At 46.3% G+C, this 8,100-nt stretch overlaps 1 pseudogene; it reads right to left on the minus strand.

The window, feature by feature from the left end:
- Positions 1-7,520: 7,520 nt before the first annotated feature.
- LOC118611581 lies at positions 7,521-7,639 on the minus strand (annotated as a pseudogene).
- Positions 7,640-8,100: the final 461 nt, after the last annotated feature.

Below are 8,100 nucleotides of genomic sequence, written 5' to 3' on the forward strand. Positions count from 1 at the left end.
GAGGCTTGCATTAGTGGCTTCCACATAATTTCCTGTAATATCTACTTTATTTGGTTTATGTTTAACCAGTTTATCAAAAAATCTACGCCGAACCAGGCTATGTGATGAGGACTGTGCTAAGTACCACAGGAGTACACAGGGGGGAGAGCTCTATCTGTGGCATCAGGGAGGCCTTTGTGGAGGAGGTGGCTTCTGAACTGGTGCTCACTCTCTCCACAGGTCAACAGGACACTCAAAGGTGCTGACTTCCTGTGGGCTTTTCTCTCTTCAGAACATTTTAAAAGCGTGGAGCACATCACGATACATCTCTATCCTGTGAAAATTTGACAGCCAGACAAGTCTTGGCTTTCCAGTAAGAGACCAAATCAAGGTGAGGGGCATTCTGATATCTGAATCTTAATCTTAATATTTGGCCTCATGTGCTTAATATTTACATAATGTAGTGAGTAGTAGATAAACACTGATGAAAAGCTGTTTGCCTTTCAAGGACATCTAAATAACAGTTTATAAAAATACAGTGCCAAGCAGCAGATACTGGTTGTTTTTTTTTTTTTTGGTTTGTTTTGTTTATTCATTTTGATTTGGGAAGATAGTACACAGTTCCTGTGATGATAAACTTTAAGTTCTAAAGGACTTTGAAAAGACATTGCTAACCAGCCAATTTTCTGTCTATTTGTCACAAACCACTTCATGAGTGAGATAGTCACTAGCTTTATTTTTAGGGAGCCTTACTGTGCTAGAGATTCAGGGAAAGAAGCAATGCTTTGTTTGTTTTAAATCATCCATGACTCCATGAAGAAACAGATCTATTACTCATAGGAATAGGGGGTGCAATTAGATGTTGTGACTCTTTAAAAAAAAAATAACAGTTTCATCAAGACAGAATTCACACACCATACAATTCACCCATTTAAAATGTACAGTTCGACAGTTTACAGTATATTCACCAAGACAGACAACGATTACCACAATTAGAACATTTCATCACCCCAGAAATCACCCCAGAAAGAAACCCTGCATCCTACAGCCATTACCCACTGGAGTGGGCTGATTTTGGCCCCCAAAGACATGTCTACCTGGAATCTCAAAATGTGACCTTATTTGGAATCAGAGTCGTTGCATATGTAATTAACATAAAGTCCTGAAATGAGATCATTCTGGATGAGGGCCATTAAATACAATGATGAGTGTCTTTATATGAAATAGACAAGTGTAATCCACAGAGACGCAGAAAAAGCAATGTGAAGATGGGTCGACAGTGGCGCCAGCCTTTCGGCTGTATTCGGGGTTGGACTCAGGGAGCTACTGGTCTGGAAGCTTCCCCTGGGTTACAAGTCAGGCACAGAACAAATCCTCTCTCTAATTCCCAACCAAACTGAATCCAAACCCTAAAGCCAGCCTCAGAATAGACTTAGAATGTCCTAGATCAATGATTCTTCCCAGTATCCCTTTCCCGCCCCCATCTCACTCCTCCTGAACTTGACTGGCCCCTTGGGGCACATTGCTTGGATAGTTTCCCTAAAGTATATAATGTTAATAGGTACTAACAGGATTAAGCATGATTAAGCAGGTTTCTCTATTGCAATATTTGTCAGAACTGTTAATATGCATTTTGACTCTTAGAAAGAGGAACAAAATCTTCAGAACTGCCCAGACTATTTGACCATGAAACATTTCTTATCAATCGTCTCACAGGACTGGTCTCACAAGACATTATTTTACAAATAGTTTTCCAGAAGCAGAGCCTGAAATGGTAAATCTTGTGCAAGAAGTTTTAAGGAAGTGAGGGAAGGGCCAAGCGAAGATGTGGGTTTGGATTAAGTCTAGTCTTAGTCTGATCTCCGGGGAGCTCTGGAATGTAGAGGTTGTCCCCACACCACGCACAGCAAAGGGGGCTAGGTTGTCACACTCCCACACCCGTTAGTCATTGGTTATAGGCTGCCTTCTGGGGGTGGTGCATCTCCAGGCAAGGCAGCTGTACTCAGCCAAGGGCAGGAGAAGGATGTAGGTGTGAGCAGTTAGCAGCCAACACAGGATCTGGAGGACAGGTGCACTGGCCCAGTTAGGAGATCTGGGTAGGACACCAGCAGGTCTACTGCAGTCACACTAGAGGGAAAACTGTGCCAAGCCTCTTTCTGTCCATCACGTCTCCCCAGGGTCACGTGAGAATCAGACTAGTCCTTGGAGCATCTGACATGATTCAACTGGTCATACGCACTGCACGTCTTCATTTTCTCTAATATAGGGATAAATGATCTTAGAGAGAACTGATTAAAATGAAGGGGAAATTTCATTGTGCAATCGTAAGATTATGAAGTGAGGACGAAAAGTTTTCATCTATGTGAATGCATATGTAGAGTAGAGGAGATTTCTTTGAGCCAAAAAAAAAAAGGGAGGGGGCTTTCTTGGTTTAGAAGGAAAGGTGGGGATAGTAGAAAAGTCTCCTGCTCCCAGTCCTTTTTATAACAGTGCAGGGTCTGGTGGGGATGGTGCTCCCAGCCCGGTCGTGGGTGGCTCCGCTTCTAGAAGCAGAGCAGGCAGTACTGTTTGGAGTTCTTGGCGTGGTAGGATGAGGGCGTTGCTGGTGGTGTGTCTCCAGCCGTCAAAAAGGGCCAGAGGATGCATAGTCACCCCGGTGCTGGCCCTATCAAGGAAGAGCGTCCGGTTCGTAATATTTAACCCTTGTGCAGCTATCCTCAGGGACAGCGCCAGACCATGGTTGGCATTCCCCTTTTCCTCCGCTTCCCCTAAATGCATTCACGAGGGTCCTCTGTGCCCCCAGCGCAGCGGCTGCTTCCGGAGGTTACACTGTCTGTGTTTGGCCTTTTCCTTCCTCCAGCACCTGTTCAATTCCCTGTACTGAATTTTCTCAGAATAACTGCTGCGGTTGCTGTTCTCCCGAATGGACCCTGGCTTCCTTCTGGAAATACTCTGGGTGTCTCATTACCTTGGCACTTCTGCACTGGCGAGCCCCTCTTTCTGAAACACTCTTCCCTCACATATCTTCCTGTCTCAGTTCCTCTCTTTTTCAGGCGTTGGCTCTCATAGAATTTTCTCGGAAGGTCTACCCTGAGCACGTCAGAATTTCAACCCTACCTACTTACAAAGAAACTAGTCTCTCTGTCATGGCTGCCCGGTGACTTAGTGAGGCCCCAGAGAGTCCCTTGCCTGCTTTGGGGAGGTCTTCCTCACCACGTTTCTCCCAGTTTGTCCTCTAGGCTCAAATGGGGAAATGGATATGGAAGATGGACCTCTGGCTCTGCCCAGAATGAGTGGTGAGATGCTCACCTGGATGATATTCTAGGCTCCTGCCAGTCTCCATTTATTCCAGGACTCTTCTCTGTCCCTAGTGGACTGGACTATGCCTTTGTCCAGGGCTACTCATAGCCAGCTTCTTCCTTAAGGTCACGGCTGAGGAAGCACTGAGCCCTGCAGCTGGGGCAAAACAGGAACTTGTCCGCAAGTCCTGGCATGGCGGGACCGAGGTGTCCCTGTGCGGGGTTTAAGGCACTCAGTTTGAATTTCTTCCATCTTCACCATCTCTGTTTTCACTAAGGGTTTCTTAATCTTGGGTTTGCAGATAGAATTCGCGGGGTCCTTGAACTTGTATGGGGGAATAATTCCGTCTTTATTCTCATTAACCTCTAAGTGATATTTAGGATGTTCTTCAGTGATGAATGTGGGCAACAGATAAACCATGGTGGCGTTGGCCGTACCAAGAGATACCGAAGACATTTTTAGGTCATATCACAGTCGTCGCAGAGATCTAGAGAAGTCACCTGCGCCCATTCCCCCCACCTCCAAAAAAGATTTACCCGATCTTGTTATTTACTCCTATATTTTTAAGGCACTTGAAAACATTATTCAGAGAAGGGCCCCACCGCTTCTTCAGCCTCTCACGGTGTCTGCACGAAACGGGAAAGAACAGCCGATAGAGGTCACGTTCATTTTCCGGTGCTCGGAGCTTTGGTTTCGAAGGGGTATGAGACTGATTTCCTCATACCGGGCGCCTTGCCACCTCAAGGGCCCCTTAGGTAGGGCTGTGATGGGGGCAGGCGTGTGGCCATTTCCAGGCTGCAGGCGGGGACCCCCAGCCACGTGCTTCTCCGGCTGGGAGCGCAAGTCGGCCACCCAGCGGGAAGGGAGGTGAGGGCGGTGCCTGCGCTCAGGCCCGCATCAGCCCCGCATCAGCCCCGCATCGCCCGGCAGTCCAGCGCCGCCACCCGGCCGCCACTCCCAGGACCCCCAAGGCATTGGTGCCACACGACTCCCATTTAAATTTTGTCCCCTGCACCTCCCTCCAGGCACCAGCGTGCATGTCCCCTTGCCTTGTGGCTCTTTTCATATGATCCTCCAGCCCCTGCTGTCGTCAGGCAAGGGCAAGGGGAAGATCGCCCAGGGAGGGAGGGGTACAGCCCAAGGTCACTGGGCAAAGCCGGTTACCTTTCGTTGTAACCTGGTACGCGCTCGTGCCCTCCAGGACGCTTTCATGGGGGTGGGGACCCTCACCCAGGACATATACAGGGGCGGCGCTTTTGGACTTCTAAGCACAGGCAGTACCACCCTCACGAATTTTGCCATCCCGTCATTAATTCTATTTAATGGACTCACTTTTTACCAAAATAAATACATATAAAAATAAAACTTTACATCACCAAAGGAAAACCCAGTATCCCTTCCCAAAAATGTAAGGTGACTGTAAATAAAAATATAACAAAGACAAAACAATTACACCATCGTCAATGAAAGTCTAGTTAGGCTTTGGTTCCTGGCTCTAATCTTCAGCAAGGTATTACAGACTTGGAAGCACCTGACAGAGGCGTTCTCTTTGACATAACCAGAAAGAAGAGGGGATGGGGGTGGGGGCGGACTCAGCAAGGGAATGGTTTGCTCACTGTGGCATTCGATATTGTTACAGCAAGATCATCCCACCTTTTGGAGAGCACCGAAGGAGTAAGGCAGAGTGGCTGTGGCATCTCAGCTTTCAGCAGCAGCGCCCGGAGGGATGGGCCATGCAGACCAGGTCCCCGGGTAGGTGCTCTGAATGCTGGAGGGGTGGGCTAGTCATAGGCTACACAATTGATGGGCGTTTTGGAGGGCTTCTCCTTTCTCCCACATGGACTTGCACGTCCGCGTCCTGGGCTGAAGCTAGGAAGCCACTTGTGTGTTCCGTGGATGTCTGGTTGGGCTCAGGGAAGCTGCTGAAATAGGTGTGGCAGCGGACAGGTGGGGCCTTGTAACACGTTCACTATGCGATGAAGATCGTTCCTCAGCAGGCTTCTGCCCTGGGGCTTTATTTCATTTCATTTCATTTGTTTAGTTTAGTTTAGTTTCAGGTATACAGTACTATGGTTAGACATTAATTTATTAAGTGATCCCCCCAGTTACTCTATCACCTGACACTATCATTACAATAATATTGACTATATACCCTATGCTATACTCTAAATCCCCGATTGTTTTTAAACTACTAATTTGTATTTCTTAATCCCTTCAACCTTTTTCATCCAGCCTCCCAACCCTCCACCCCTGTGGCAATCACCAGTCTGTTGGTCTGTTTTTATTTAGTTTGTCCATTTCTTTTGTTTTTTAGATTTCACATACAAGTAAAAGCAAATGGTATTTCTCTTTCTCTGTCTTATTTCACTCAGCATAATACTCTCTAGGTCCATCCATGTCATTGCAAATGGTAAGATTTCATTTTTTTTAAATGGTCAAGTAATATTCTGTGTTACGATTTGACCTTCAGGACCACCTGTTACTCCATTCAAGGCTAACCTACTGGTTTCTGAAGGATAGGAAGACTTTGCACGTGAATCTGGTAGAGCTGGGGTGGGCTAAGGTACCAAATGAGAATGTGCGTGTGCATGTGCGTGTACGCGCATGTGTGTGTGTTTAGAACTGCAGAATTCTCGATATGTGAGGACTCTGGCCAAACTCTAGCATGGCTTCTAGCAGCATAAGGCCCTGTCCTTAGGATGAACTCAGTGTTTCTCCTCCGCACCCCCTACTCCCCACCCCTAAAGGGTGTGCCTGAGAAAGCTCAAGGCTGCCAGGAAATTTTACTATTTGTGCTAGGCCCTCCTCAACCATCCTTTCTTAGATCATTTACCAAAATAAAGAGCTTAAAATTGTGAATCTTTCCTCTGTCCCTTAGAGATGTATATGTATCTCCTACAACTTAGGAGTGTCTTTCCCAAGGACCAGGAAGGTATTCCTATCAGGAAGGACAGGGCTTTTGTCTCCCAGTCTCTGTAGGAGGATAGAGTCCTAACTTCTGTGATTGTCAGCTAACAGACACAGCTGGCCTACTCAGAAGTTACACTGACCAACCCTTCGTAATTTTTTCCTTGAGTCCCCATTCTCTTTCCCTCCTTTGCAGTGCTGAGTCACATCTGTACAAATCAGAATAGAGCTCAGGTCTTTCCCCTACTGTCAGCAGTTACTGAGTAAAATCTGTTTTCAGGGATTTAACTAATGCCAAGCTTTATTTATTTTAAATACTGTGTACACCTATGTAGACAGATGTTTATGTCCCTTTCCCTATGTGTTATGGGTTCTGGGTAGAATGTGTAGATACTCAGCCAAACTAGGCAGCTCTTCCACACTTTACTAATATGTTTGCTTCCTACTCTCCAAATCGATGCACATAACTTTAATTTTCCCTAGTCATTAACTAGTTACCCCGACACTCATTATTGAATGAAATAATGTGAGGTCCCATGGTCCAGATTAGTGATGTAAGAATCTATACCCAGATGGTGAAGGTGAGGTTAAGATGAGAGACATCTTAGAAGTAGAATGGACACAATTCAGCACAACTGGGGAGTTTAGGATAGGAGAAATAAAAGGGGATTCTGAGGTTTCTTGCTGAGTATTTAAAATTTCATGATGTCAGTGCAGGTACAGGAGCAGCTGGTTTTATGGGCAAGATAATGGGTTTGGGTTTGGCATGTTGGGCATTTTGGAGACTCTCATGGTGGTCAGAATTACCTCTCTGGACTGGAGAGAGGGTTGGAGATGGAGCTATGGACTTGGGATTCAACAACTAGAGCTGGTTATTGAGGTCAAGGAAGTGGATACAGTCACTAAGGGAAAGAATATGGGGGAAGAATGGAGACAGCGGCCACCTTGTGAAATACTCCTCCTCAGAAGTAGTCAGAAAAAGAAAATATGCCAAAGATGGGAGGAGGAGGAGGAGGAGGAGGAGGAGGAGGAAGAAGAAGAAGAAGAAGAAGAAGAAGAAGAAGAAGAAGAAGAAGAAGAAGAAGAAGAAGAAGAAGAAGAAGAAGAAGAAGAAGGGAAGAGGAAGAGGAAGAGAAGAAGAAGGAGGAGGAGAAGGAGGAGGAGGAGAAGAGGAGGAGGAGGAGGAGGAGAAGGAAGAGGAGGAGGAGGAGAAGGAAGAGGAAGAGGAGGAGGAGGAGGAGGAGGAGGAGGAGGAGGAAGAGGAGTTCCTTGGTTGACCTCACAGGTTGCAAGGACCTTGTCAGTTTACAATCCCTTATTTTAAAAAATTTTTATGCCTACAGCACCTGGTCTTCCTAGGTAGTCTCCGATCCAAGTATTAACCGGGCCCAACCCTGCTTAGCTTCCGAGATCAGACAGGATCGGGCTTGTTCAGGGTGGCATGGCTGTAAACCCAGCAATCCCTTGTCTAAGTCACCTTAGCACCCACTGCCTGGGAGCTCTTCTTTTTAACTCCACTTAACTATCATTTCTTAATGTACGTATTCCCTCTGCTCTTCTGCACTCAGCACCATAGCAGTTTCGACAGTTTTTAAAAATGAGTTGCTTCACAAATACTCTCTAGCTTTACATGTTCTTTGACCCCCTTGGATGGGGACATATAGATGATATCTTCCCTTTCCTTGGTGTCCTCGCTCAGGAGAGAGTGGATACCTGGCCAAGATGGAGGCAATGAAAGTCACTCTCTGCACACTGTAGCTTGGTCTAGCATTGAGCATTAAGGATTATCTCAATAACCCCAATTCCTCATGTTCATCCTACCTATCTAGATGCACTCTGCCCAGCAGATTTATTTAGATATTATTCCACTCACCCATGAATAACTCAAGCCCAATGGTAGCAAGGCCAAATTAT

Source organism: Rousettus aegyptiacus, unplaced genomic scaffold, assembly GCF_014176215.1.
Source record: "Rousettus aegyptiacus isolate mRouAeg1 unplaced genomic scaffold, mRouAeg1.p scaffold_m13_p_14, whole genome shotgun sequence".
Taxonomy (NCBI): domain Eukaryota; kingdom Metazoa; phylum Chordata; class Mammalia; order Chiroptera; family Pteropodidae; genus Rousettus; species Rousettus aegyptiacus.